Below are 6,195 nucleotides of genomic sequence, written 5' to 3'. Positions count from 1 at the left end.
AGCCCCATGGCAGCTCCAAGGGGTAGGGACTAATTTCTACTTCCATTTCACGGATGAAGCTCAGAGAAGTCAATTAACTTGCCCAGAGTCACACAGCTTGGGAGAGGTTTACCAGGCTCTCAAATGTGGGCTAGTCGATCTGTGAAAGTGCTTATAAGATGTCAAGCTTCAAACAAAGCTACAATGTTGTCAGTGATTGCAAGGGGAGAGGGAGTGGAGGTGGGGAGAATACAGAAGTGGTGAGTAGTGGGTGGGTAAATCTGAGAAACCTTGCTGGAAGAAACAGATGTGGTCAGGTCTTGAAGAAGATTAGGCCTATTGACAAATAGAGAGATGGGTGAGGGAATTCCAGGTGGGTGGATTGACGGGGCAAAGGCAGGGAGGGGGGAATTAGCAAGCTCTGTGCACCGGTGGGAAAGCAGATCGTCTCTCATTGGAGGGTACTGGCGAGAAGGCTGAGATGAACTGAGTGGGGTTAAAAAGGTAAATGGGAGGAAATTATAATTGTGTTATAACCACAACTGTGTTAGTATTGATTGAAGTCTTGCTCTGTACTGGGTACTCTAACACTTAGCTCTAAACGTCAGTTTTCTTATCTGAAAAGAGGTTAAACAGTTGCCTATCTCTCAGAGCTGTTATGAGGATTATTTGAAAGAATAGGTGTCCAACTCTTGTAAGCCCAGAAACATACTTGCGGCTTCCTGGTCCCCATTCTCTTGGGGGCGCCCCTGAGCGCGCCCTGTGTACATTTCATTCCTTCATGCATTCTACAAGCATTTACTGAGCACCCAGCAGGTGCCAGGCCCTGGGGATTCAAGAGTGGACAAGACAGAAAACATCACTGTCCCTGGTTAGCTCCCATTCAGGTGAGAAACACATGCTATGGAGAAAAATAAAGCAGACCAAGAGGGTAGGGAAGGAGAGAGCCATGTGGATAACTGAGAAGAAGAACATTCCAGGCAAAGAGAGCAGCAAGTGCAAAGGCCCTGGGCTGGATCAGGTGCGCCATACTTGAGGAACAGCAGGGAGGTCAACAGAGCTGGAACAGAATGGGCAGGGGGAGGCTGGGAGGAGGTGAGGTCAGAGAGGTAGAGGGGGGTGGGAATGTCAGGGTCTTACAGGCACAGGGAGGAGCCGGATTTTCCTCTGAGTAAGATGGGAGCCCTCGGAGCTTCGGGCAAGCAGAGGAGTGAGCTGATTTTGTAGAAGAGCATCTAGCTGCTAGGTGGAGAACGTACTGAGTGGCTACAGGGAAAGGTAGGTGACAGGCTAGTGGCTCAGACATGGATGGTGGCAGTGGAAGTGGTAAGAAGTGGTCCAGTTCAGGGTAGTAATTCCAAAGGTAAAGCCAATAGGCTTCATTGGTGGCTTGGTTCCTCATTGATGTGAGGAACCAGAAGGATGGCATCATCCTCAACAGAGATAAAGAAGGTGGTGGCTGGGTGGGTGTGAAGAAGGAAATTGTGAGTTTGTTATATTTTTTTATCTGAAAGGGACTTTAACTTCTTTTCTAAATTGAAATAAATTGACATAATATAAAATGCAGTGATTAGCATATTCACAAACTTGTGCAACCATCGTCACTATCTAACTCGAGAAAATTTTCATCACCCCCAAAAGAAACCCCATTAGCAGTCACGCCCCATTCCTTCTCCTCCAGCCCCTGGCAACCACATATCTGCTTTCCGTCTCTATGGATTTGCCAATCCTGGACATTTCATACAAATGGAATCACATACTTTACAACCTCTTGTGTTTGGTTTCTCTCACTCAGCATAATGTCTTGAAGGTTCATCCAAGTTGCAGCATGACTACAGACGATGTACTGACTTCATTTTTTATGAATGAAAAATATTCCTTTGTGGGGATATATCACATTTTGTTTATCCACTCCTCCACTGATGGATGTTTGGGTTGTCTCTACTTTGGGGCTGTTTCGAATAATGCTGCTATGAGTATTCGTGTACAATTTTTTGTGTGGACATGTTTTTACTTCTCTTGGGTATATGCCTAAGAGTGGAATTGCTGGGTCACGTGATAACCCTGTGTAACTTTCTGAGGAATTGCCAAACTGTTTTCCAAAGTGGCTGCACCATTTCACATTCCCAACAACGTATGAGGGTTCCAGTTTCTCCACGTTTTTGCCAACACTTGCTATTGTTCATCTTTTTCGCCATCCCAGTGAGTGTGGAGTGGTTTTGGTTTGCATTTCCCTGATGACTGATGATATTGAGCATCTGTTCCTGTGTGAGTGTGTTACATTGGAGATGTCTGCTGGACATCCAGATAGAGCACAGACAGATGAGGCACAGACAGATGGACATGGAGGCCTAGAGTTCGTGGCAGAGGCCTCGGAGGGTGACATAAATATTGGAGTCAAGAGCGTACGGGGGCTTCCCTGGTGGTGCAGTGGTTGAGAGTCCGCCTGCCGATGCAGGGGACACGGGTTTGTGCCCTGGTCCGGGAAGATCCCACATGCTGCGGAGCGGCTGGGCCCGTGAGCCATGGCCACTGAGCCTGCGAGTCCGGACCCTGTGCTCCACAACGGGAGAGGCCACAACAGTGACAGGCCAGCATACCGCAAAAAAAAAAAAAAGGAAGAGCGTACGGATGGCGCTTAAAACCATGGGGCTGGATGTGATCACTCAGGGGTTGAGTGTGGCTGAAGAAGAGAAGAGGTGTGAGGACAGAGCCTTGGAGTGCTCTAACTTTGAGAGAGGGGGGCAACCAAGGCAAGATATAGGAGGAGAAGCAACCCCAAGTGGGGAAAGTATTGCAGAAAGAGAGTGATGGACTGTGTCATGCAGTACAGGTTGTTCAAGTTACATGTTGGTTTTAACAGCATGGCGGCAAGAGTAACCTTGACAAGAGCAATTTCGGTGGATGGCAGGAGAGAAAGCCTGGTTGGAGGGAGGTTGGGAGGATTGGATGCGGGCAGTCAACAGGTGCAAACTTCCAGTTACAAGATAAATAAGTACAAACAACAAGGATTTACTATATAGCACAGGGAACTGTATTCAATGCCTTGTAATAGACTCTAATGGAAAAGAAGAGAAAAAAAGAATATAGATATATATGGATAACCAAATCACTTTGCTGTACACCTGAAACTAACACAATATTGTAAGTCAGCTACACTTCAATTTAAAAAAAAGATAAATAAGTACTAGGGATGTAACGTACAACATGATAAATATAATTAATACTGCTGTTTGCTATAAGTGAAGGTTGTTAAAAGGGTAAATCCTAAGAGTTCTCATCACAAGGAAAGAAGTTGTTTTCCTATTTCTTTAATTTTGTATCTATATGAAATGGTGATGCTCACTAAACTTGTAGTCATCATTTCATGAGGTATTTAAGTCAAATCATTATGCTGTACACCTTAAACTTACACAGTGCTGTATGTCAAGTACATCTCAATAAAACTGGAAGGAAACAACATTTTTAAATAAACGGAAACAAAGAGAGAGAGAATGGGAGGACAAGAATTCAAGACAAGGAATATAGGTAGTGCTTTCAAGGAGTTTGGCTTTAAAGGGAGCTGAGAGAGATATCACCCCACCCCTGCTCGAATGGCTTTCATAAAAACACAAGAGATAACATGTCGGCGAGGATGTAGAGAAAAGACCACACTTGTGCACTGTTGGTGGGAATGTAACTTGGTGCAGACACTATGGAAAACAGTAGGTACATTCCTCAAAAACTTACAAACAGAACTATCATGTGATCCAGCAATCCCACTCCTGGGAATTGATCCTAAGGAAATGAAGCCAGGATTTCTTCACGATCCTGCACCCCCATGTACATTGCAGCACTATTCACAATAGCCAAGACATGGAAGCAACCTAAGTGTGTGTCAGCAGGTGAGTGGATAAAGATGTGGTACACATATACAGTGGAATATTATTCAACTATGAGAAAGAATGAAATCCCACCGTTTGTAGCAACATGGATGATCCTTGACGACGTTACGCTAAGTGGCATAAGGTCAAACAGAGAAAGACAAATACTGTATGACCTCACCGGTATGTGGAATCTTAAAAAGCCGAACTCAAAGAAACAGAGTAGAGTGGTGGTTACCAGGGGCTGGGGGCGGGGGAAACGGGGAGATGCTGGTTCCAGTTAGAAGATGAATAAGCTCTGGGGAAGGGATGCACAGCGCTGTGAATATAGATAACAGTACTGCACTAGGCACTTGAAAGTTGCCCGAGAGTAGATGTTAAATGTTCTCACCACAAAAAGAAGTGTTAATTATGTGACATGATGGAGGTGTTAACTAACACGGCAGTGGTAATTATGTGGCAATATACAAGTGTATCAAATCAACAGGCCGTACCCCTTAAATTTACACAATGTTCTGTGTCAATGATATAATAAAGTTGGGGAAAAAATGAAAAATAAAAGGAGCTGAGAAGTGGAGCTGGGGCTGGAGGAGCTGTGCAGCAGAGAGAGGCACCTCAGAGGACCTACCTCTCTTCCTGGCCATTGTTATCTCCCTGCCCCACCCGCTGCTTGGCAACCAACTGGGGCTTGGCACTAAAGGTTTGTAAAATAAATAATGATTATAATAGCAATGCCAGTCGCCAGTCCCATTGTCCCCACAAGGTTGTTAGGAGACTGAAAGTAGAACAAAAATAGCCAAGAGACCTCCTGGTAAAGTGAGGTTCATTCTTCTCTGGTACGGGAAGTGTCGTCATCATATATAAAAGGATTTCCTTCTTCTTTCCAAAGACTTGGCTTGATGGTTCTACGCTGTAGCTGAGAGTGTGACCACAGGCTCAACCTTCGGGAGGACAGATTGGTACTAGCCAGCAACCTCTAGGCATTTAGAGATGTGTGATCATTGCAGTGTTGTCTGTAAAAAAAACCAAAGTAACATCAGTGCCCATTCTTAAGAGGAATTGGCTAGGTAAACAATGATATATCCATTCCATACAATATTATCGCACTGTCAAAAAGAAGGAAAGAGATTTACATGCATGGATATAGAATGATGTCCAAAATACATTAAATGAGATATTTGAAGATCTAGCTGCATAGCAGTATGTGTAGTAGGATGTTAGAAAGGACAAGGACAAGTATGGCTAGCAGGATTTATTTTTTATCAGTTTCAGGGAAAAGAAAGGAGGCAAAGCCAGTGTAGGAATTGATCCCCCACTTTGCAGATGGAGTTGTTATTTCCCAGGAGGCAAAACCAACTTTCTAACCCCCCTTGCTGAGCCTGAGGTTGAGCTGTGTGGGGAAGAGTGGATTCTTAGCTACGGGGCACTTTCCAGGGGGCAATGAAGTTGGTTTCACCCAAAATGGGCTTTCCTGAACATACCACTTCTGAAATTCCCCAAGCCCTCCTCACTGATTACGGGGGGCCAGGAGAGGTATGTGGGCAAAACACCATATGCTTGCATCTGCTAAGAACAAGTGGAGTAAATCCTACGGGCAGGCTTCCCATCACCTGTGGCAGCTATGGTTACATCCAAAACTCCAACCAAACCACCTCTAGAAGAAATCGGCTTGGCACTGCCCTTCCCAGGGCTTAGCTATGCCAGGACCATATTAGAAACCCAATCTTCTAGTGCCTTTGTTCACGTCTTCATTCATTTATTCACTCATTAAGTTTTTATCAAAGGCTTTATCTATGGCAGACCTTATGATGGACCCTGGAAATAGAAAGATGGATGAGATCCATTCTCTGCCTTTAAGGAGCACACAGTCCAATGGGAGAAGGTAGGCAGTTAAGTAAATAATTATAATTTCATGAGAGGAGTTAGTGAAAACCCAAGTATTTAGTGAAAACCCCTACTCCCCACCTGGATGCCTAGAAAAACAAAAGCAATCATCACAAGAAAATTTTAATGATGTGTCTGGTCCTTTATAAGTTTAATTTATAAGTTTAGTTCTCATGAGTTTAGTCTCCATATTTCCTTAGGCTCCTATTGGCTGTGAACTGTTTTTATATTTGTAACTTTTTATTGAGAAATAATTATAGACTCATAAGCTGTTGCAAAAATAGTATCAAGCAGTGTGGTGTGTCCCTCACCCAGCTTCCCCCAATGGCAACATCTCACATAACTACAGTGCATTGGCAGACCCAGGAAACTGACATTGGCCCAATAAAATTAACCAGACTACAGACCTGTCGAACACTCCCTATTGAATGCAGCATCTGGCTCTGTCCATCACCCTCTTTCTTGGGTG

The sequence above is a fragment of the Tursiops truncatus genome, chromosome 15 (assembly GCF_011762595.2).
Source record: "Tursiops truncatus isolate mTurTru1 chromosome 15, mTurTru1.mat.Y, whole genome shotgun sequence".
Taxonomy (NCBI): domain Eukaryota; kingdom Metazoa; phylum Chordata; class Mammalia; order Artiodactyla; family Delphinidae; genus Tursiops; species Tursiops truncatus.
The sequence above is the reverse complement of the archived record's forward strand: the minus strand, read 5'-3'. Positions refer to the sequence as shown.